General features: G+C 44.0%; 1 protein-coding gene across 11 annotated transcripts in view; it reads right to left on the bottom strand.

The window, feature by feature from the left end:
• Positions 1-25453, bottom strand: part of LOC139424438 (adducin 3 (gamma) a) — a 144475-nt gene that overhangs the window by 87319 nt on the left and 31703 nt on the right. The window contains exons 1-2 of one of the 11 annotated variants that reach the window (XM_071176247.1): positions 16023-16212; positions 15792-15971 (exon numbers count right to left, since the gene is read on the bottom strand). The exons of 6 other annotated variants lie outside the window; for them this stretch is intronic. The gene's annotated coding sequence lies outside the window, so the exon portion shown is untranslated. Of the gene's footprint in view, positions 1-15791; positions 15972-16022; positions 16213-25453 lie in introns of those variants that run through there. 4 more of the 11 variants (XM_071176252.1, XM_071176254.1, XM_071176248.1 and 1 more) reach the window with 4 other exon arrangements.

The following is a 25453-nucleotide window of genomic DNA, read 5'->3' as shown; positions in this document are numbered from 1 at the left end:
CTGATAAATGTTTAGATTATACAACCCTCTCACATGCTACAGAAGAGAGGGCACAACAAAACAGGGAACACCCATCAGGCTCGCTGAATAAATGTTTAGGTTACAACCCTCTCAGATGCTACAGAAGAGAGGGCACAACAAAAGAGGGAACACCCATCAGGCTCGCTGAATAAATGTTTAGGTTTCCCAGCTCCTCTGTGGTGTTGTTTGTTCCCGTTCGCAGCCTTCGGACTGTTCGGAGCGCTCCAAGTCAAGCTGCAGAGGAAATGACAATACGGAGGAAAAACAACCACGGGCCAACGACACATACCAAGGCACCCTCCCTCCAAGCCCCTCTCTCTCTCTTCCTCCCTCTCCCTCACTCCAAGCCCCTCTCTCTCTCTTCCTCCCTCTCCCTCACTCCCTCCCTCCAAGCCCCTCTCTCTCTCTCTTCCTCCCTCTCCCTCACTCCCACCCTCCCTCCAAGCCCCTCTCTCTCTCTCTTCCTCCCTCTCCCTCACTCCCTCCCTCCCTCCAAGCCCCTCTCTCTCTCTTCCTCCCTCTCCCTCACTCCAAGCCCCTCTCTCTCTCTTCCTTCCTCTCCCTCACTCCCTCCCTCCAAGCCCCTCTCTCTCTCTCTTCCTCCCTCTCCCTCACTCCCACCCTCCCTCCAAGCCCCTCTCTCTCTCTCTTCCTCCCCTCTCCCTCACTCCCTCCCTCCCTCCAAGCCCCTCTCTCTCTCTTCCTCCCTCTCCCTCCCTCCAAGCCCCTCTCTCTCTCTTCCTCCCTCTCCCTCCCTCCAAGCCCCTCTCTCTCTCTTCCTCCCTCTCCCTCCCGCCAAGCCCCTCTCTCTCTTCCTCTCTCTCTCTCCCTCCAAGCCCCGCTCCATCTATCCTCCTTTCCTTTCGGTCCCTCACTAGCACTATGGGACTCGTCTCCAGCTTTTGACAATGGAAACTGATACATCAGGCACGCACGTGCACCCACCCACCCAGACCCATCCACACACTCCCTCTCCAAAACCCCATCTGCTGTCACGCTCCTGGAACCCAGGAGGCAGGTTTCTTGGGAAGCTGTGGCCCAGAACAAGAGCCAGACTTTAGGGTGTGGACCTTACACAACTCCCCCTGAAGTCCCCAGCAGAAGATGGATGGATGGGCTAAAGCCAACAACCCAACTGAGACTCTGGATGTGGTTGGGCTTCCTGCCACCCATCGACTACTTCTAGTCGGGAGTTTATTTTTTAGTTCAACTTGTGGACGAGAACAGACGGTTGCTCGGTCGCTAATTTATCGGTGTGTGTATGTGCGCGTGTGTGTGTGTTTTGGAAAGGCTTAAAGTGTTTATAATCCACAACAGCCTTAATCCAAATCTCTGAATGAAAAATGACTTTCTCTCCTCCCTCTCTATGGCTGTTGGGAAGGAGAGTCCCAATTAGCCTTTTAAAATGATAAACATGGATTAGCTAACACACTGTGCCATTGGAACACAGGAGTGATGGTTTCTGATAGTGGGCCTCTGTACGCCTATGAAGATATTCTGTTAAAAAAATTGTCAGTTTCCAGCTACAATAGTCATTTACACTGTATTTCTGATCAATTTGATATTATTTTAATGGACAAAAAAAAATCGCTTTTCTTTCAAAAACAAGGACATTTCTAAGTGCCCCCAAACTTTTGAACAGTAGGGTACAAGTCGGGACATTATTTCTGATAGTATATCATATCATTTCGACAATATCGCAATATTATTTGTGTGTTTTCTCATGCAGCAGACATATAGTGAGCAATGTGCTTGGAAAATCAAATCGCTATAAAATCACAGTATCGAATTGCAAGACATATAGAAGAATCGTGAGATTTGCAATAAATATCGTATCGGTACCTAAGTATCGTGGTAATATTGTACCGTGAAGTCCCTGGCAATTCCCAGCCCTACAATCCAATATGGCTCTCTTCCTGTCTTCAATGTCTCCTTCTTCATCTGCACAATAGCTTTCGGAGTGACATCAGTGTTTAATATCACTCTGGAATCCTCTCTCTTTCTCTTCCCAATCCTTCCATCTCTCCATCTTTGTCTCAATGTAATATATGTTCTACATCAGTCTGTATCCCTCGGTCAGGACTTTTGTTTTATATCACCTCAGTTCCCCCTCCATCTTTTTCCATCTCTCCATCTTGTATCCATTCAATCTCTCACGCCACTTGCATTCTTTCTTCCACATACCTCATCTTCATTTCCTCAGAGATCTGATATGAAAACAGGAGCACTCCAAACACTCCAAAAAACAGTAAAACAGGACCATCTCAAGCCCAGGGAGACAATCACTCCAGCAGTCTCAACAGATGTGCAGCCCCAGCATAAGTTATGGGTTGAGGATTTGAGTTGAATTGGCGACAGCAACAGAAGATTCCCTAGTAGTTGTTATCAAATTCTTGATCCCTCTTCGAATTCCCTACCCATCCCTTGACCCCTCTTTGAATTCCCTACCCATCCCTTGACCCCTCTTTGAATTCCCTACCCATCCCTTGATCCATACGACTGAACTCTCAACCATTTTAACCACATTCAAATATTTAAGTTCCAGCATTGAGATCTGTGTGGTTCCGCCCTGATGTGATTCCCATGATATGAGGCGTGTGACCCTTGACTTATAAAGGGAAGGAACCCAGTATGACTTCACACATCATACATGAGTTCCAAGTTTTAGTTAATAGTCTCGGAGAGAGACAGAGACAGAGAGAGAGAGACAGAGAGAGACAGAGAGAGAGAGAGAGAGAGAACGAGGGGAGCATCAGAGAGGTAGCAACAGGGGGAGAAAGAGAGAGGCGAGAAGCGATACAGAGAAAGAAAGGTAGTGAGATGCAGAGAGAGAGAGAGAGAGAGAAAGAGAGGAGGAAATTAGCAGGCCTTGTAATCCCCAGCATATGTTCACCAGCTCTGAGAGGTAGAGTCAATATAAACCATGACATCACTCCAAGCCCTGGTGAGGTCATCATTTTCTGACTCCCAAAAAAATTAAGGGTCTGGGTTCTGGATTCCCAGAGGTCCCCAGTGTGTGTGTGTGTGTGTGTACAGATGTGGAAATGGAATATCCATTGTTATCCAGGAACTCACAAGGCCAGGACCAGAGTAAAGTAATATCCTTCTTCCTGTATCCTCTCCCATCACTGCCCACCCACTCCACAACCGCTCTCTCTCACACACACACACACACACACACACACACACACACACACACACACACACACACACAACCTCCCATGTTCTTCCAGGCTTGTCGATGTACTGCAACTAAAGCGGGTAGGTGCTCATCAACAACGAGGCCACCTAGTCTCCTTCCCACAACCACCGTGTCTCCGTCACAGCAGAACAGCTCATCCAGACGTGGCCATGTCTATAGGCTTCAGCCATCGCTCATTCCCATCACTTACCCCAGGCATTTTGAATAATAACCTTCATTAAGGATAAGTAGCCTACACTAGAATGTGAAGTTTGAAATGTAATACGTTTGCTAATATATAGGTGATGGTTAATGGGACAATTGATGGTTACAAACTGGAATTAGTAGTTTAAAGAACAATACAACAGAAAACTGTGGTGCACATTCACATTATGAACTTTACTGTTATCGCATCAATTCAGGCAATTTACCGCAATATGGATTGTTGTCCATATGGCCCAGCTCTAATACAAGATCAGCTCAGACATGATTCGTCTGATAAAGTGTTGAAAAGTGGCCACTGTTGAGAAGCTTGTCGTAGAATTTATAGTTTTAGCTCAATGTCTTGTTTGGCTAGATTACGTGGTGTTATTTGGACTCAGAAAAATGCGGATTGGCCGCCTGCTCTGTCTCTAGGCCAATCGTAAATCAGTCATACGTATCCGGTTTCCATGGCGTTCGCTGCCACAGTGACGGCATCTCTAATGCAATCCTTTCAAACCCTGAAATTGACTCAAATGTTCTCAAATATTTGTTAAACTGGTCCCTTGAAAAGCAATAAAAAGGACCTTGCAGCAGGTTGTTTGGGCCTCCTTTTTGCTCTTCTATTCTTGGCAGTTCTCTCATGGTTTTGGGGCATAAGTTTTGAATATTGTGCTTGAAGAGAATAGTTACATTATTGCCTCAAGCTAAAAGATTTGAAGTTGCCGTCAATCTCTGTGTCCTCTCCCTGCTTCTTCAGTTGTATCCAACTGAAATTCCCCACAAAGTGTGGCCACGAGTCAGGGATGTGATACTGTTATAAGATACTCTCTGTCAGGATGGCCAACTACCATGGGTCATAGGATGCATCAAATCAAATTCTATTAGTTACATGCGCCGAACACAACAGGTGTAGACCTTACAGTGAAATGCTTACTTATCAGCCTTACAGTGAAATGCTTACTTATCAGCCCCGAACCAACAGTGCAGTTTAAAAATACAGATAAGAATAAGAGATAAAAGTAACAAGTAATTAAAGAGCAGCAGTAAAATAAACAATAGCGAGACTATATACAGGGGGGTGCCGGTACAGAGTCAACGTGGAGACTATATACAGGGGGGTGCCGGTACATTGTCAACGTGGAGACTATATACAGGGGGGTGCCGGTACAGAGTCAACGTGGAGACTATATACAGGGGGGTGCCGGTACATTGTCAACGTGGAGACTATATACAGGGGGGTGCCGGTACAGAGTCAACGTGGAGACTATATACAGGGGGGTGCCGGTACATTGTCAACGTGCGGAGGAACCCGGTTAGTTGAGGTAGTATGTACATGTAGGTAGAGTTATTAAAGTGACTATGGATAGATGATAACAGAGAGTAGCAGTGGTGTAAAGAGGGGGTGAGGCACTACAAATAGTCTGGGTAGCCATTTGACTAGATGTTCAGGAGACCTTATGGCTCGGGGGTAGAAGCTGTTAAGGAGCCTCTTGGATCTAGACTTGGCACTCCGGTACTGCTTGCCGTGCGGTAGCAGAGAGAACAGTTCATGAATAGGTTGGCTGGAGTCTTTGACAATTTTTAGGACCTTCCTCTGACACTGCCTGGTATAGAGGTCCTGGATGGCAGGAAGCTTGGCCCCAGCATATTGGGCCGTTCGCACTATACTCTGTAGTGCCTTGTGGTCGGAGAGCGAGCAGTTGCCATACCAGGCAGTGAAGCAACCAGTCAGGAAGCTCTCGATGGTGCAGCTGTAGAAGCCTTTGAGGATCTGAGGACCCATGCCAAATCATTTCAGTCTCCTGAGGGGGAATAGGTTTTGTCGTGCCCTCTTCACGACTGTATTGGTGTGCTTGGACCATGTTAGTTTGTTGGTGATGTGGACACCAAGGAACTTGAAGCTCTCAACCTTCTCCACTGCAGCCCCATCGATGAAAATGGGGGTGTGCTCGGTCCTCTTTTTCCTGTAGTCCACAATCATCTCCTTTGTCTTGATCACGTTGAGGGAGAGGTTGTTGTCCTGGCACCACACGGCCAGGTCTTTGACCTCCTCCCTATAGGTTGTCTCGTCGTTGTCGGTAATCAGGCCTACCACTGTTGTGTCATCTGCAAACTTATAGAATGTGTGACTTCTTGCAACCCACTGTGGGGGCGTGAAGTTTAGTAGTTTAATAATGTTTTAAAATGTAAATCATTACAAAAAAGACTCACTGATCCCCATCAACCCACATGTATAGACTCAGGGAGAGACCTACTGACCCCATCAACCCCCATGTATAGACTCAGGGAGTCAGAGAGAAGGGAACATTGTGTTCCTTGATAGTGAAGTATTGTGCTGCTAGTATCTCTCCCTGGTGGCTCTGAATGTCCCTTCAACTTCCTGTCCCTATGTTTCTACTTTAGGAAGTAGGGGAGTGGGTGTGTGTGTGTGTGTGTGTGTGTGTGTGTGTGTGTGTGTGTGTGTGTGTGTGTGTGTGTGTGTGTGTGTGTGTGTGTGACAGGGATTGAGTGAGGGAAAGGGGTCCAGAGAACGGTATAATCTACCACCCTAATGTTATGAATCACCCAGGTATATGTAACAGTACCGCCGTATGTGTGTGTGTGTGTGTGTGTGATATATCAGCTGGCTGGCTGGTCTGTGATTATGTCACTCAACAGCACAGCTACCAGCTGTCCATGTCAGCTGTACTTCATTTTGCAGGCGAGAAAAAACGAATCACACACCACAATATACAGTGTGTGTGTGTGTGTGTGTGTGTGTGTGTGTGTGTGTGTGTGTGTGTGTGTGTGTGTGTGTGTGTGTGTGTTTCTTTGTATGTAAAGCTATTGACTCCACATTGTAAACGGTTTGTTTTGGGGAAGCATTTGGAGAGAAAGGGAGGTGAAGTTACGTCAAGATCCGGACGGCCAAAGCCCCAACTTTCTTCTGCACATTTTCAATAGAGTTTTTAGCAGTTCTACACTAAACTAACCCACATGTATTTGGGCAGCCAGGGCCCTCCATCCGCCCAGAGAGGCTAAAGAGGCAACTGGACAGGTGACATGTTTTTGGGCCGGGATAAAAGAACACCTGATATGGATCACATTCCAATTTATAGCTCATATTTGTTCACTGGAAAGTTATGTGGGTATAGGAACATGTTATGAATACAGTGGAAGGTTATGTAGGTCTAGGAACATGTTATGAATACAGTGGAAGGTTATGTGGGTATAGGAACATGTTATGAATACAGTGGAAGGTTATGTGGGTATAGGAACATGTTATGAATACAGTGGAAGGTTATGTAGGTCTAGGAACATGTTATGAATACAGTGGAAGGTTATGTGAGTATAGGAACATGTTATGAATACAGTGGAAGGTTATGTGGGTATAGGAACATGTTATGAATACAGTGGAAGGTTATGTGGGTATAGGAACATGTTATGAATACAGTGGAAGGTTATGTGGGTATAGGAACATGTTATGAATACATTGGAAGGTTATGTGGGTATAGGAACATGTTATGAATACAGTGGAAGGTTATGTGGGTATAGGAACATGTTATGAATACAGTGGAAGGTTATGTGGGTATAGGAACATGTTATGAATACAGTGGAAGGTTATGTAGGTATAGGAACATGTTATGAATACAGTGGAAGGTTATGTGGGTATAGGAACATGTTATGAATACAGTGGAAGGTTATGTGGGTATAGGAACATGTTATGAATACAGTGGAAGGTTATGTAGGTCTAGGAATATGTTATGAATACAGTGGAAGGTTATGTGGGTATAGGAACATGTTATGAATACAGTGGAAGGTTATGTGGGTCTAGGAACATGTTATGAATACAGTGGAAGGTTATGTGGGTATAGGAACATGTTATGAATACAGTGGAAGGTTATGTAGGTCTAGGAACATGTTATGAATACAGTGGAAGGTTATGTGGGTATAGGAACATGTTATGAATACAGTGGAAGGTTATGTGGGTATAGGAACATATGAATACAGTGGAAGGTTATGTGGGTATAGGAACATATGAATACAGTGGAAGGTTATGTGGGTATAGGAACATATGAATACAGTGGAAGGTTATGTAGGTATAGGAACATGTTATGAATACAGTGGAAGGTTATGTGGGTATAGGAACATATGAATACAGTGGAAGGTTATGTGGGTATAGGAACATATGAATTCAGTGGAAGGTTATGTGGGTATAGGAACATATGAATACAGTGGAAGGTTATGTGGGTATAGGAACATATGAATACAGTGGAAGGTTATGTGGGTATAGGAACATATGAATACAGTGGAAGGTTATGTGGGTATAGGAACATGTTATGAATACAGTGGAAGGTTATGTGGGTATAGGAACATGTTATGAATACAGTGGAAGGTTATGTGGGTATAGGAACATATGAATACAGTGGAAGGTTATGTGGGTATAGGAACATGTTATGAATACAGTGGAAGGTTATGTGGGTATAGGAACATGTTATGAATACAGTGGAAGGTTATGTGGGTATAGGAACATATGAATACAGTGGAAGGTTATGTGGGTATAGGAACATATGAATACAGTGGAAGGTTATGTGGGTATAGGAACATGTTATGAATACAGTGGAAGGTTATGTGGGTATAGGAACATGTTATGAATACAGTGGAAGGTTATGTGGGTATAGGAACATATGAATACAGTGGAAGGTTATGTGGGTATAGGAACATATGAATTCAGTGGGAGGTTATGTGGGTATAGGAACATGTTATGAATACAGTGGAAGGTTATGTAGGTATAGGAACATGTTATGAATACAGTGGAAGGTTATGTGGGTATAGGAACATATTAATACAGTGGAAGGTTATGTGGGTCTAGGAACATGTTATGAATACAGTGGAAGGTTATGTGGGTATAGGAACATGTTATGAATACAGTGGGAGGTTATGTGGGTATAGGAACATGTTATGAATACAGTGGAAGGTTATGTGGGTATATGAACATGTTATGAATACAGTGGAAGGTTATGTAGGTCTAGGAACATGTTATGAATACAGTGGAAGGTTATGTGGGTCTAGGAACATGTTATGAATACAGTGGAAGGTTATGTGGGTATAGGAACATGTTATGAATACAGTGGAAGGTTATGTGGGTATAGGAACATGTTATGAATACAGTGGAAGGTTATGTAGGTATAGGAACATGTTATGAATACAGTGTAAGGTTATGTGGGTATAGGAACATATGAATACAGTGGAAGGTTATGTGGGTCTAGGAACATATGAATACAGTGGATGGTTATGTAGGTATAGGAACATGTTATGAATACAGTGGAAGGTTATGTGGGTATAGGAACATGTTATGAATACAGTGGAAGGTTATGTGGGTATAGGAACATATGAATACAGTGGAAGGTTATGTGGGTATAGGAACATGTTATGAATACAGTGGAATGTTATGTGGGTCTAGGAACATGTTATGAATACAGTGGAAGGTTATGTGGGTATAGGAACATATGAATACAGTGGAAGGTTATGTGGGTATAGGAACATATGAATACAGTGGAAGGTTATGTGGTATAGGAACATATGAATACATTGGATTCTTGATGATAAAGCTGTGAGTGTCTATGGTGATGTTTGTTTTGATGCCAGTAAATGGAGTTAGTTTCAAGTCTGATATCCCTGGTGTGTGTGCGCGCGTACATTAACTAGCCGATGTCCCCATTGAGACTGGTAAACTAATCCTCTATTTCCCCCTCCATTGATGTCAGACATACTCCTCTGTTGACGTCGTAGACTGATTCACTCACAGGTAGTTCCCTTTTTACAGATGTTTCTGGGAATCTCGGACTGTTCCCATGTCAGAAACTTGAGATGGGAGGAGGAACGGCTTCTCTTTGGCAGAAAGCCCTTCACTGATCTGGGTTTAAATGGTATTTGTTCGCTTTCCAGTACTTTGTCAGGGTTTTGATAGAGGTTGCCTGGAGCACTTGAACCAATGGAAGAGCCCCACGTTATTTTATTGGGTTACTTTTCTTTCTTTACTTTAGTTTATTTAGTAAATATTATTATTTATTTATTTTATTACCCCTTTTTCTCCCCAATTTCATGGTATCCAATTGTTTTAGTAGCTACTACTTTGTCTCATCGCTACAACTCCCGTACGGGCTCGGGAGAGATGAAGGTTGAAAGTCATGCGTCCTCCGATACACAACCCAACCAACCCAACCAAGTTTCAGGGTTCCATTTGTGGGTTATCGCTTCTCGGCCTTTTGGCTCAGATCAAGGGAGTCGGAACACAGCGCGCATCCAACCCGGAAGCCAGCCGCACCAATGTGTCGGAGGAAACACCGTGCACCTGGCAACCTTGGCTAAAGCGCACTGCGCCCGGGCCGATACAGGAGTCGCTGGTGCGCGATGAGACAAGGACATCCCTACCGACCAAACCCTCCCTAACCCGGACGACGCTAGGCCAATTGTGCGTCGCCCCACGGACCTCCCAGGTCGCGGCCGGTTACGACAGAGCCTGGGCGCGAACCCAGAGTCTCTGATGGCACAGCTGGAGCTGCAGTACAGCGCCCTTAACCACTGCGCCACCCGGGAGGTTTCTTGAACTGCGTTGTTGGTTAAGGGCTTGTCAGTAAGCATTTCACGGTAAGGTCCACACCTGTTGTATTCGGCGCATGTGACAAATACAATTTGATTTGATTTGAAAACCCACCCATTTGACACTCCAGGTCAGACTAAAGCAAATTCTCATAGTATTTGAAAGTATAGAGTACATACTGGTTGGACCCAGGTCTGGTTCTGATGCAGTCAACAGTGGTTTTGCTCTCTCTCCTCTCAGTGAGATATCAGTTAGATTTACACACAGGAGTGGGTGTGCCGTGCTGGTCTGGACTGGCTGTTTTTGTTACAGTCTCCTGGCAGGGGCGGAAACCAAGGTTAATTTTCCCTCTGACCCCCGGCTACTCCTGAGTGACCTTAACCGCAAGTCAACCGACCGCACCCACCGCAAGTCAACCGACCGCACCCCGCTTCACAGGTGGAAGTCCCAGAATGAACTCTGTCCAACCCTTTTGAAGACCGTTCTGGTCAGGCCAAGGTCAGCATTGCTTTTCCTCACAGAGCTTTGGTTCAGATCCAACACACGCTTCTTATCCACTAGCTGTACATCAGAATCATTACACAGTAACTTCTCACCGCCGTCCTGGTTGGGCTATTAAGGGGACTCTTCTCATACATAGCAGCATTGGCATTGAGCTGATGACCGAGGGACATGTTGATCTCAACTATAACCAGAGTCTGGGGTGTCCTCGACTCACTTTACCTCTCATGACCCCAAACACATATCTTTCACCGGGTCGACAAAACCCTGCTTGACAACACCACTGTGATCTCAAAATCCCCAAACTGCCCATTACTAGCTATTGATAAGAGATGTACTATGTAGCCTGAACTGTAACTAAAATGTGAAGTATCTGTTCAGACCTGCCTTTGTCAAGGACAGAGTGCCTGTACTGTACTGGCATAGATGGAAGCAATGTGTCGAGAGATGGTGTTTGGTGACTGCTTACCTCTGCTAGGGGATAAAATAGGCTTAGTTACAGTGCCTCGCACAAGTATTCATCCCCGTTGGCGTTTTTCCTATTTTGTTGCATTACAACCTGTCATTAAAATTGATTTTTATTTGGATTTCATGTAATGGACATACACAAAATAGTCAGAATTGGTGAAGTGAAATGAAAAAAATGACTTGTTCTTTTATTTATATATATATATTTTTTAAACAACGGAAAAGTGGTGTGTGCATATGTATTCACCCCCTCTTCTATGAAGCCCCTAAATAAGCTCTGGTGCAACCAATTACCTTCAGAAGTCACATAATTAGTTAAATAAAGTCCACCTGTGTGTAATCTAAGTGTCACATGATCTGTCATATGATCTCAGTATATATACACACACCTGTTCTGAAAGGCCCCAGAGTCTGCAACACCACTAAGAAAGGGGCACCACCAAGCAAGCGGCACCATGAAGAGCTCTCCAAACAGGTCAGGGACAAAGTATAGTGGAGAAGTACAGATCAGGGTTGGGTTATAAACAATTATCCAAATCTTTGAACATCCCACGGAGTGCCATTAAATCCATTATTAAAAAATAGAAAAAATATATGTCACCACAACAAACCTGCCAAGAGAGGGCAGCCCACCAAAACTCACAGACCAGGCAAGGAGGGTATTAATCAGAGAGACAACAAAGAGACCAAAGATAACCCTGAAGGAGCTGTGGAGATTGGAGTTTCTGTTCATAGGACCACTTTAAGCCGTACACCTCACAGAGCTGGGCTTTACGGAAGAGTGGCCAGAAAAAAGCCATTGCTTAAAGTGTTCACCAAAAGGCATGTGGGAGACTCCGCAAACATATGGAAGAAGGTACTCTGGTCAGATGAGGCTAAAATTGAGCTTCTTGGCCATCAAGATAAACGCTATGTCTGGCGCAAACCCAACACCTCTCATCACCCTGATAACACCATCCAATGTTTTTCATTGGCAGGGACTGGGAAACTGGTCAGAATTGAAGGAATGATGGATGGCGCTAAATATAGGAAAATTCTTGAGGGAAACCTGTTTCAGTCTTCCAGAGATTTGAGACTGGGACGGAGGTTCACCTTCCAGCAGGACAATGATCCTAAGCATACAGCTACACTCAAGTGGTTTATGGGGAAACATTTAAATGTCTTGGAATGGCCTAGTGAAAGCCCAGACCTCAATCCAGTTGAGAATCTGTGGTATGACTTAAAGACTGCTGTACACCAGCGGAACCCATCCAACTTGAAGGAGCTGGAGCAGTTTTGCCTTGAAGAATGGGCCAAAAATTCCAGTGGATAGATGTGCCAAGCCTATAGAGACATACCCCAAGAGACTTGCAGCTGTAATTGCTGCAAAAGGTGGCTCTGCAAAGTAATGACTTGGGGGGGTGAATAGTTATGCACGACGCTCAAGTTCTGTTTTTTCTTTTTTTTCTTGCTCGTTTCATTAGAAAAAATATTTTGAATCTTCAAAGTGGTAGGCATGTTGTGTAAATCAAATGATACAACCCCCGCAAAATAATTTTTAATTCCAGGTTGTAAGGCAACAAATTAGGAAAAATGCCAAAGGGGGTGAATACTTTCACAAGCCACTGTATATTCTATTCTGGTATACTCCTTCACTTTCATTCAAGTGGTGAGTGCAGGGTTGAGGGAAAGGGTGGGCATCGATCGGTGTATGTCTGTGAACACGTGTGTGTGTGTGTGTGTGTGTGTGTGTGTGTGTGTGTGTGTGTGTGCACAACCCTGAGGACTGTCATGAAGTGCAGGTGTCTCAGAGAAACAAACCAATCAAACTCAGTCATTTCAGACGAGACATAAAGGTACTTGACAAGAACACCTGATTCCTCTTGACAGCCTGTCTGTTATGGGGTCTCAGACTTGATAGGCTTGTCAAAAGATCACAGTCGCACTGACAATCAAATGATTTCTGTCCTCTTGGACCATGAACAAAATCTATATATGCCTCACAATGTTGTCTCGTCTCGGATACGGAGTGCTACCTAACCTCTTAATAAGGATATAATTACATTAATAAATCATTCAACAGAGCAACTCTCCAGTTATCTACCTCATTACTACCACCAAAACAAGTGACCATGCCTCTAGAATCAGTTGAAATAACTTCCCATCATAATAACCCCAAATAATACATTTTGACACTTCAAAGTAGTGGATTCGGCTATTTCAGCCACACCCGTCGCTGACAGGTGTATAAAATTGAGCACACGGCCATGCAATCTCCATAGACAAACACTGGGAGTGGAATGGCCTTACTGAAGAGCTCAGTGACTTTCAACGTGGCACCGTCATAGGATGCCACCTTTCCAACAAGTCACTTCATCAAATTTCTGACCTGCTAGAGCTGCCCGGGTCAACTGTAAGTGCTATTATTGTCATATGGAAACGTCTAGGAGCGACAACGGCTCAGCCGCAAAGTAGTGGGCCACACAAGCTCACAAAACGGGACCACAGAGTGCTGAAGCACGTAAGAATTGTCTGTCCTCAGTTGCAACACTCACTACCGAGTCCCAAACATCCTCTGGAAGCAACGTCAGCACAACAACTGTTTCTTTGGGTTTCCATGGCTGAGCAGCCACACACAAGCCTAAGATCACCATGCACAATGACAAGTGTCAGCTGGAGTGGTGTAAAGCTCGCCGCCATTGGACTCTGTGTGTGTGTCTTAGGAAGGGATTGAAGTGAGTGTATTGGGACAGACTGTTGGTACTTTGACCTTTTAAACCGATTTAACTTTAGTGCATAACTCTGCCATGCAGGTCAGATAGATGTGTGGTGTTAACAATCTGGCATAGATGTTTACACACACTCCAAAGCTACCCGCAAGGCCACACCCACACCCACACACACACTAAGCACGTTGACACTTGAGGATGGGCGGCACCTCTGTTGTAAAACAGACCCATCAACCTCATTCCCAGGTCTATTCTTCACTGTGTTTGTGAAGGTAATTGCTCTTTAGGGGGGAATACAAAGCATTCCTCTATATGAGCTTCTTATACTTTGGACAACATCCCAACAACAACAGACACAAGTCAGTAATCCTCTATACCCCAGAAGAAAGTCAGTCATCCTCTATACCCCAGAAGAAAGTCAGTCATCCTCTATACCCCAGAAGAACGTCAGTCATCCTCAATACCCCAGAAGAAAGTCAGTCATCCTCTATACCCCAGAAGAAAGTCAGTCATCCTCTATACCCCAGAAGAACGTCAGTCATCCTCAATACCCCAGAAGAAAGTCAGTCATCCTCTATACCCCAGAAGAAAGTCAGTCATCCTCTATACCCCAGAAGAACGTCAGTCATCCTCAATACCCCAGAAGAATGTCAGTCATCCTCAATACCCCAGAAGAACGTCAGTCATCCTCTATACCCCAGAAGAACGTCAGTCATCCTCTATACCCCAGAAGAACGTCAGTCATCCTCTATACCCCAGAAGAAAGTCAGTCATCCTCTATACCCCAGAAGAACGTCAGTCATCCTCTATACCCCAGAAGAACGTCAGTCATCCTCTATACCCCAGAAGAAAGTCAGTCATCCTCTATACCCCAGAAGAATGTCAGTCATCCTCTATACCCCAGAAGAATGTCAGTCATCCTCAATACCCCAGAAGAACGTCAGTCATCCTCAATACCCCAGAAGAATGTCATCTTACAGGCACCTACACACCACTGACTGATTTCACATCTCAAAACTGTTACTAGGAAACTCTCTTTAATCTGCTTCATTGAACTGCACAGATCAAAGCTTTCCAACCATCCCTACACTATCTGGCTTAGCAACTGTATTATTGGAGAAATTCATGAAAACAAAAATGAGCTTTTTGGTCTTAATTTAAGGTTAAGGTTAGGCATAATGTTAGCAGTGTGGTTAGGGTTAATGTTAGATTTAAAATCATATTTTAAGAAAATCAATTGTAGAAATAGGCGGGGTTTAGATATCATTATGACTGTGGCAACTAGTGACGGCCCTAAACTATCTGCAGTGAGCTGTGAACACTCCTGTTGCCACACACTAGTGGTGTAGCTTCTGTTATCGCCTGTCTGACTGAGAATACACACACAGAAACCAGAGAGGAATACACACACAGAATGTACAAGTATAGTACAGTAATGCTGACCTGAGACACACACACAATGTATAAGTATAGTACAGTACTACTGACCTGAGACACACACAATGTATAAGTATAGTACAGTACTACTGACCTGAGACACACAGAATGTATAAGTATAGTACAGTACTACTGACCTGAGACACACACAATGTATAAGTATAGTACAGTACTACTGACCTGACACACACACACACACACACACACAATGTATAAGTATAGTACAGTACTGCTGACCTGACACACACACACACACACAATGTATAAGTATAGTACAGTACTACTGACCTGACACACACACACACAATGTATAAGTATAGTACAGTACTACTGACCCGAGACACACACACACAATGTATAAGTATAGTACAGTACTACTGACCTGAGACACACACACACACACACAATGTATAAGTATAGTACAGTACTACTGACCTGAGACACACACACACAATGTATAAGTATAGTACAGTACTACTGACCCGAGACACACACACACAATGTATAAGTATAGTACAGTACTACTGACCTGAGACACACACACACACACAATGTATAAGTATAGTACAGTACTACTGACCTGACACACACACACACACACACACACAATGTATAAGTATAGTACAGTACTACTGACCTGAGACACACACACACACACAATGTATAAGTATAGTACAGTACTACTGACCTGAGACAGACAGATGGAAAGATTAGCAACAAATCCTTTCCTTCCTTCCCTTCAGAGTGAATGAGTCAGGATCCCCCTGCAGTCCACTATTGCTCTACTCCTTTCTCTCCCTCTCTCCCCAACTCACGCCTCTCCCCAACTCACGCCTCTCCCCAACTCACGCCTCTCCCCAACTCACGCCTCTCCCCAACTCACGCCTCTCCCCAACTCACGCCTCTCCCCAACTCACGCCTCTCCCATTGTGACAGTGAGTGTGCAGTGCGCAGAAGAGAGGAACTGTTGCTGCATTGATTGGCTGCACTCGTTGATTCTCCCGTTTCCTCTCCTTTTCTTTCTAACCAGGCCCTTCCCTTATCTTACTCCAGAGGGGAAAACAATACAACACAACTTAGGCTCTCTGTTCAGGGCTACGAGGGAATGCAGCTTGCAGGGAGAAGGAAGGCTTTTGAATGGAGGGGGGAGAGGGGGAGGGGTGAGAGACACGGATTTGAATTCTCTCAAGGCAAGAGCACACAGGGTTCTCCCTCTCCCCCTCTCTCCCCCTCCCTCCCTCTCCCCCTCTCCCCCTCTCCCTCTCTCTCCCTCCCTCTCCCGTATTCATCTCTCCCCCTGGGTTGGCAGGTTTGAACAATGAAGCAGTGGCCGAGCACAAAAGACACACAGCTGCTTTCAACATTGCGGACAATCGAGGACCCCTCCCTTACCCCGTCCCTCTAACCCTCTCCGACACCCCCGTCCCTCCCCTTATTAACATTCACTACTCTCCTTGACTGAGGTTCAAGTAGCTCGAGTAGCATTCTCATGAGCGAAGGAATCTTCCTGACAAAAGAACGTTCCAGTGAAGGACCCATAACACTAAAGCAGTTGAAGTAGTAATCTGCATCGGAAACGGCACCCAATTCCCTGTAAAGTGCTATGGGCTCTGGTCAAAAGTAGTGCACTCTATAGGGAACAGGGTGCCATTTGGGACACTTCCAGGCCGAGCATGAGTAAGCCATGGACCCTCAGGAATTAGTTTGCAAACACTTCTCCCTCGAGGATGAAGGTGTTTACATATAGTCAACGCTTCGTCATTTTTAACAGTGAAGAGAACAGAGACAAAAGGGGAGAGAAGAGTCCAGACAAATTGAGCTTGTCTACACAATTACAAGACTCTTTGCCCAAAAATCACAAGTGGATTGACGCAGAGTGAAATGATGAGTGAGTTGTGGTTAGTTGATATGTGGTTAGTGTTGTCAAACAGCTGTAGTCTGGTCAATTTGTTAACCGCTGCGGGACAAAAGGAGACGACGGGAACAGCATGACATCATCATGAGAATGGCGGACGAGCTGATAGACGATCATACTACTTTCAAAACGTATTCCTACCATGACGAGCCCATTAAACTCTCATTATCTAGGCCGACTGATCAGAGGACTACTACAACACATGCCCTAAAGTGTAATTCAGAGTCCACAGACGCAGAGCCACTGTCCTATGCGGCTCCGAGACCACACTCCGTGGGGAACGCACAGCTCAAACACGCACCACCGCCCCAAAATTCCCACACATTCATTTGAATGTGTTGACAGCTGGATAAAATTGCTTGAGCAGCGCTGAGAATTCAATAAGTATGAAAGCCAACGACTGAATCTTCTAGAACAGTGCTGTGTGGATGCGTGCACCTTTTGGACTCCGATAGGCCCTTAAAGCGGCAATCAGCTGTAGAAACAATAACAAAGCAAATTCCCAGCCCCCATTTCTGTAAAAAGCTGAGGGATGATGCTGGAGAAATGTAACCCTTCTCAAATTCATAGGCAGAGCTATGGATACAAGGAATTATATGTCCATTATATGAACATCATAGTTGTGACCATGTTTTGAGGCTATATAGTGTTTGTTTACATTTTCTTTGTTTGCGAGCTTTTGAGTAAAGCTAGCTTATAATTTGGGTTCTGATGGTATGTTTCTAAACACTTCTACGTTGATGTGGATGCTACCATGTTTACGTATAGTCCCCAAAGACATGTCAACCTCTCGCCATTACAATAATTTTCCCAATACTTCTGGAGCTCACTATCATACATTTTTAAGTCCCCAAAAAATGGATGTAGCAACTGCTTAATGGCCCTGTAAGGCCTACATCAAATAACAACACACATCAGAGTGACAGCCTCCTTACTGTCTCCACACTAACTTGTATTTATGAGGCCCGGTCGCACACGCTGCAGTTCCCAGAAGCCTCCTGTAGATTTCCCAGAAGGCCATTCAAAGGGAATTGAAAAGGAAACAGCTTGACATTTAAACCTTCATACAATGTCCACATAGCATTGAGACAGATAGTTACGTACGTCTGTAGCCTATTAGTGCACTGTGAGAGACGACGATTGTAGTGTATACTGCTTGTGTGTTAAAAGGGACACTCTGGGATGTCTCTGCCTGTTCAATGGTCATTTCAATTAATGATATACTCATTGATGATTCTTTCTTAAATAGAATATCCTGAAAGAATGACTTATACATGCCTCGTGAGCTTAGTAGACCAACAACTGTCTTAGCCCATCCTGACCCAAAATATAAGGTGGTTGTTTTACGTTGGGGTGAAACGGTCTCAGGACTGTGGCTTTAAGATGATCCACAGTAAATAAACAATCTCCCTCTTCTGTGGTCTCAAATGTTTTCAATCGCTTCCAGCATCCATCCTTCCGTCCGTCGCTTTGGGAGATGAAAGCTTTAGTACAGTGCTGACTGAGGTAGAGAAAAAACAGCAGACAATAATTATAGGAAGTAAAACATAAACGTTGTGTCCACTTTTCCTGGTGTCCACTTTTCCACTAACCGTCCAATGCCAAGTGTCCTGATGAACAAGCTAAGCAGTACTTATCGGATGAGTTTAAATCAATTCCATATCAATTATTCAAGCTAAGGGAGGAAAGGAAAAACACACACACACCCCGCCAAGCCAACTGTCAATCAGTGGTATAGGGATTCCCTCCATCCTGTAACTTGTGGTCTGAGTTGCTTAGTGTTTGTCAAACAATGCCAGGACTAGAGAATCAATCTTCCATAGGCCAAAACACATGAACACATTTCATGAAAACTTTGTGCTGGGAACTACTGAAAGTTGCTTTAGAAAAGGGAGACCTAATGTAATGAAAATGTTAGCCTGATACCAGATCTATCTATATGAAAACGTTAGCCTGATACCGGATCTATTTGTGTATTTGACCACAACCATGAGAGTAAGAGTTAAATCTTCCACTCTGTGGAGCGGTATTGAGGTCTCCTTAGTGCAGTCTATCCCGAAGCTCTCCGTTAAAAGGAGACTCAGCCACATTCCAACGGTTGGCCTCGCCTCAGCCATCCCCTTAACCAGACACCGCATACCTGCCCAAAATAACTTAGCGTCGCTTCTCGCCCACTACATCCCCTTGCTTGGTGTTTTGGTCTAACATTAGTACATTTGAGTGGAGGAGATGGTCAGGCCTCCCTCCATTCTCTGGGTTACAGACCCTCCCAGAGTCTTCATACCGCTGGACTGGTTCCACATTGTATGTTACAGCCTGAATCAAAAACGATTACAATAGCTTCATTTTCTCACCCATCTACACACAATACCCCAGAATGACAAAATGGAAGAATTTATTGAAAATGAAATACAGAAATCTCATTTACATAAGTATTTACACCCATGAGTCAATCATTTGTAGAAGCATCTTTAGCAGTGAATACAGCTTTCCACACCTGGATTGTGCAACATTTGCCAATTATTTTTTTCAAAAAATTCTAAAAGCTCTGTCATATTGGTTGCTGATCATTGCTAGACAACAATTTTCAGGTTTTTCCATGTAGATTTAAGTCAAAACTGTAACTTCGACACTCAGGAACATTCAATATTTTTGGTAAGCAACTCCAGTGTAGAGTTGGCCTTGTGTTTTAGGTTATTGTCCTGCTGAATTTATCTCCCAGTGCCTGGTGGAAAGCAGACTGACTGAACCAGATTTTCCTCTAGGAATTTGCCTGTTCTTAGCTCCATTACATTTATTTTTATCCTGATAAAACTCCCCAGTCCTTAACATTTACAAGCATACCCATAACATGATGCAGCCACCACTATGCTTAAAAATATGAGGAGTGGTACTCAGTAATGTGTTGCATTGGATTTGTCCCAAACTTAACACTTTATTGAGGACAAAAAGGGAATTGCTTTGCCTAATATTTTGCTGTATTACTTTAGTGCCTTGTTGCTAACATGATTCATGTTTTGAAATATTTGATTCTGTACAGGATTCCTTATTTTCCCTCTGTCAAGTAGGTTAGTATTGTGGAGTAACTACAATGTTGTTGATCCATCCTCAGAGTTGAATCTGAAAAAACTAACTGTTTTAAAGTCACCATTGGCCTCATGGTGAAATCCCTGAACGGTTTCCTTCCTCTCCGGCAACTGAGTTAGAAAGAATGCCTGTATCTTTGTAGTGACTGGGTGTTTTGATATACCATCCAAAGTGGAATTAATAACTTCACCATGCTCCATGACATTCAATGTCTCCTTTTATCTACCATTAGGTGCCCTTCTCGCGAGGCATTGGAAATCCTCCCTGGACATTGTTTTTGAATTGGTGTTTGAAATTGACTTCTCGACTGAGGGACCATACAGATGATTTTATCTGTGGGGTACAGAGATGAGGCAGTCATAAAAAAAATGATGTTAAACACTATTATTGCACAGACAGTGAGTCCATGCAACTTATTATGTGACTTGTTAAGCAAATTTTTACTCTTGAACTTATTTAGGTATGCCATAACAAAAGGGTTGAATACTTATTGACTCAAGACATTTCAGATTCTCATTTTTTATTATTTTTATTTCAAAAAACACAATTCCACTTTGATATGATGGGGTACTGTGTGTAGGCCAGTGACAAAACAATCTCAATTTAATCAAATTTTAAATTCAGGTTGTAACACAACTAAATGTGGAAATAGTCAAGGGGTGTGGCTACCTTCTGACTGTATACAGGGATGTTGAGGGAGTGATTCATGTATGACCATCATGGAGGACAGAGAACCAGTTCTTCTCTAGTAAAGACTGTCCCGCTGGTTGTACTGTACGTAATAAGCATCTGAGGAATTATAGTGTGTCAGGAACATAAAGATGTTATGTTAACACACACACACACACACACACACACACACACACACAAAAGGGTTTCAACCTCAATGTTTGAGCAGTGCAAACATGTACACAATGCACTGATTTTAATAGCAACAACATTGTCAGTCGCCACCCATTCATACAGTAAATCTAGCATCATATCCATTTCCTTCAACACACATCTGTACACAGTTCCCATGGACATCTAGTGCTGTGTTCAGAACTCCCTCCATCAGATCCCTGGTTCAACATGATGATTTCTTCATCATTATACAGAACAACATTATAGATTTCCCATCCATGTCCAGTGCTGTATCGCTTCACCCCTAGGTCCAGGGTTTTTTCTGCATATAAAAGTGTTGGGCGGGTCGCCTAAGTGTTTTTTGGGCCGCCTATGTCCAATCAGTAAACAAAACAAAAAAAAGTAGATCCAATTTGGGTTCCATGTAGAACCCTTTCCACAAAGTGTACTAAATGGAACCCAAAACGGTTCTACATGGGGACAGCTGAAGAACCCTTTTGGAATCCTTTTCTCTAAGAGTGTAGATCCAACCATATAGAAGAGACATAGATTAAGAGGGGGATGTGGAGCGGCATATGACTCTCTGGATGCTTCCCGTTTCAGTGAGGAAGCGTACTCACATAGCTTATAAACGATGAACAAGTGTCTCCAAGCCGTTTCAGTGAGGAAGCGTACTCACATAGCTTATAAACGATGAACAAGTGTCTCCAAGCCGTTTCAGTGAGGAAGCGTACTCACATAGCTTATAAACGATGAACAAGTGTCTCCAAGCCGTTTCAGTGAGGAAGCGTACTCACATAGCTTATAAACGATGAACAATTGACTCCAAGCCGTTTCAGTGAGGAAGCGTACTCACATAGCTTATAAACGTTGAACAAGTGTCTCCAAGCCGTTTCAGTGAGGAAGTGTACTCGCATAGCTTATAAACGATGAACAAGTGTCTCCAAGCCGTTTCAGTGAGGAAGCGTACTCACATAGCTTATAAACGTTGAACAAGTGTCTCCAAGCCGTTTCAGTGAGGAAGTGTACTCGCATAGCTTATAAATGATGAACAAGTGACTCCAAGCCAACAACCACAGAGTATTGTTGAAGCATATTAGGGCTGACCACATTTAGTCGACAGGCTGTTGGTCGAACAAGATTTTTTGGGTCAAGCAGTCGCAAATATATATATGTTCTATGGCACACGAGACACCTGTCTGATTCACGCCTGTGTAAGTAGACTAATCCATTGTGGAGGCTGGGGGGGATGACACATCAGTATCACCAGTAGTATATTTTACTGTTTATTCCCATCATTTGTAATCTACAATGTTTGTTTGGTTACAGTCATTTCTGTGAAAACCTACAGGAGGGTATCTCTCCAGGAACAGGGTTGGAGTGGAAACCTACAGGAGGGTATCTCTCCAGGAACAGGGTTGGAGTGAAAACCTACAGGAGGGTATCTCTCCAGGAACAGGGTTGGAGTGAAAACCTACAGGAGGGTATCTCTCCAGGAACAGGGTTGGAGTGAAAACCTACAGGAGGGTATCTCTCCAGGAACAGGGTTGGAGTGAAAACCTACAGGAGGGTATCTCTCCAGGAACAGAGCCCTGCTTTAAACACTATTGTGCTGACCTGACCTGTCCTCCGCTGGCTCTGATCATTTATTTTCATATGATCCTTTCCAGCACAGCTAAAGAAACGATGGTGGATGTGTAACCAGGCGAGCAGAGTACAGCTCGACTCAGTCATGTGAAAAGGGTCTGTGAACTTAATATGACCAAAAAAAAGGACTTCAGGCATTAGACTAGATTAGTCATTCATGCTTCTCTTTGTTTCCGTCTGGTGTAACATTAGAGGTCCAGTCATGTCCAGGGGCCATCCCTGACCCTAGTTATGGATGTCCAGGGGCCATCCCTGACCCTAGTTATGGGTGTCCAGGGGCCATCCCTGACCCTAGTTATGGATGTCCAGGGGCTATCCCTGACCCTAGTTATGGATGTCCAGGGGCCATCCCTGACCCTAGTTATGGGTGTCCAGGGGCTATCCCTGACCCTAGTTATGGGTGTCCAGGGGCTATCCCTGACCCTAGTTATGGGTGTCCAGGGGCTATCCCTGACCCTAGTTATGGGTGCCCAGGGGCTATCCCTGACCCTAGTTATGGATGTCCAGGGGCTATCCCTGACCCTAGTTATGGATGTCCAGGGGCTATCCCTGACCCTAGTTATGGATGTTGGGGGCTTCTGTGACCGTTGGCACGTTCCTTGACTGTAATACTGTGTGACAGAGGTGGATGGGATCCTACTGCTAATGAGTCAAGAAGCAACCCTATACAGCATCCTCAGTGACTATAGTGACAGGACTTTGCCTTCAAATCAAGTCAAATCAACCTTGGTGTGTGTGAGAGGTCATAATATGTGGATGTATCCGATAGAGATCATTCAATTTATTAATACCAGAATAGATCATTCAATTAAATTCGTTATGGTCGATATTTGGTTCCATACACCTAAACAACATACAATAAAAAAACATTGACACGATCGGCCACTCCACAGGCAAACTACAATATATTATATACACTGCTCAAAAAAATAAAGGGAACACTAAAATAACACATCCTAGATCTGAATGAATGAAATATTCTTATTAAATACTTTTTTCTTTACATAGTTGAATGTGCTGACAACAAAATCACACAAAATGTATCAATGGAAATCAAATTTATCAACCCATGGAGGTCTGGATTTGGAGTCACACTCAAAATTAAAGTGGAAAACCACACTACAGGCTGATCCAACTTTGATGTAATGACTTTAAAACAAGTCAAAATGAGGCTCAGTAGTGTGTGTGGCCTCCACGTGCCTGTATGAACTCCCTACAACGCCTGGGCATGCTCCTGATGAGGTGGCGGATGGTCTCCTGAGGGATCTCCTCCCAGACCTGGACTAAAGCATCCGCCAACTCCTGGACAGTCTGTGGTGCAACGTGGCGTTGGTGGATGGAGCGAGACATGATGTCCCAGATGTGCTCAATTGGATTCAGGTCTGGGGAACGGGCGGGCCAGTCCATAGCATCAATGCCTTCCTCTTGCAGGAACTGCTGACACACTCCAGCCACATGAGGTCTAGCATTGTCTTGCATTAGGAGGAACCCAGGGCCAACCGCACCAGCATATGGTCTCACAAGGGATCTCATCTCGGTACCTAATGGCAGTCAGGCTACCTCTGGCGAGCACATGGAGGGCTGTGCGGCCCCCCAAAGAAATGCCACCCCACACCATGACTGACCCACCGCCAAACCGGTCATGCTGGAGGATGTTGCAGGCAGCAGAACGTTCTCCACGGCGTCTCCAGACTGTCACGTCTGTCACATGTGCTCAGTGTGAACCTGCTTTCATCTGTGAAGAGCACAGGACGCCAGTGGCGAATTTGCCAATCTTGGTGTTCTCTGGCAAATGAAAAACGTCCTGCACGGTGTTGGGCTGTAAGCACAACCCCCACTTCTGATTTCACAGAAGTGTGATTGACTTGGAGTTACATTGTGTTGTTTAAGTGTTCCCTTTATTTTTTTGAGCAGTGTATATTTATATTATTAAAAACACATAGGTCACTAGCCATCATCATCATAGAGAAAACATAGACTACCACATCAAGCTGCTGACATAGAAAATACCGTCTTCATTTTCACACTGACACAATGAAAGCATCTAGCTAATAACATCTCAGTTATGATCCAGCAGTGAGAGATCGCGTTGAGACGGCCCATGTGGATTAACGGCAAAGCCTCCATTGGAGACACAGCATCCTAAATGGCACCATATCCCCTATATAGTGCACTACTTTTGACCAGGGCACATAGGCATTATATATTGAATAGGGTGCTGTTTAGGATGCAAACACTGAGGGATCCAGGCACACGGACCACCAGACTCCCAAACTCCATTAGTTATATACTCACATTCTCTGACTTCAACAACACGCTGTTGCAACATATTTCCACACAGACTGCCAGGTTTTCTGAGGATATTAGATAGTGTTTTTTCAATTTTTCCATGACATTTGGAATTATTTAGTTTGCACATCTGAGTACATTAAATGTAAAAACACTGATGGAAGAATTTTTTTTAATCTTGTTATGATTTGCTATTAATAAAAATAATAATTATGTGTGATTGTTTGCTGTGGTCCTATCGGTGACTGGTACATAGGTTGCTATGATACCTGTTAGCAAATGGAATTAGTCAGTTAATAACAACACGTTTCCTCTAAACCAACCATTGTACAGTTTGCAGATGGGACATACCTGAGTATTTGGCACAGTATATTGTTCAATATATTACTGTGTTTAAAAAAAAATATATACAATTAGGCCTTTACATGAAACTATCCCGTAACTTTCAGTCTTGTCTTTTTTGCTTACTGCAGTTGGTATTCCCAGACGGTCTCCCGTCCCAGTACTAACCAGGCCCGACCCTGAACAGGCACGTTAAGGGTGGTATGGCCACAACCTTATTTTTTAAA

Source organism: Oncorhynchus clarkii, chromosome 13, assembly GCF_045791955.1.
Source record: "Oncorhynchus clarkii lewisi isolate Uvic-CL-2024 chromosome 13, UVic_Ocla_1.0, whole genome shotgun sequence".
In the NCBI taxonomy this organism is placed as follows: domain Eukaryota; kingdom Metazoa; phylum Chordata; class Actinopteri; order Salmoniformes; family Salmonidae; genus Oncorhynchus; species Oncorhynchus clarkii.
The sequence above is the reverse complement of the archived record's forward strand: the minus strand, read 5'-3'. Positions and strand labels throughout refer to the sequence as shown.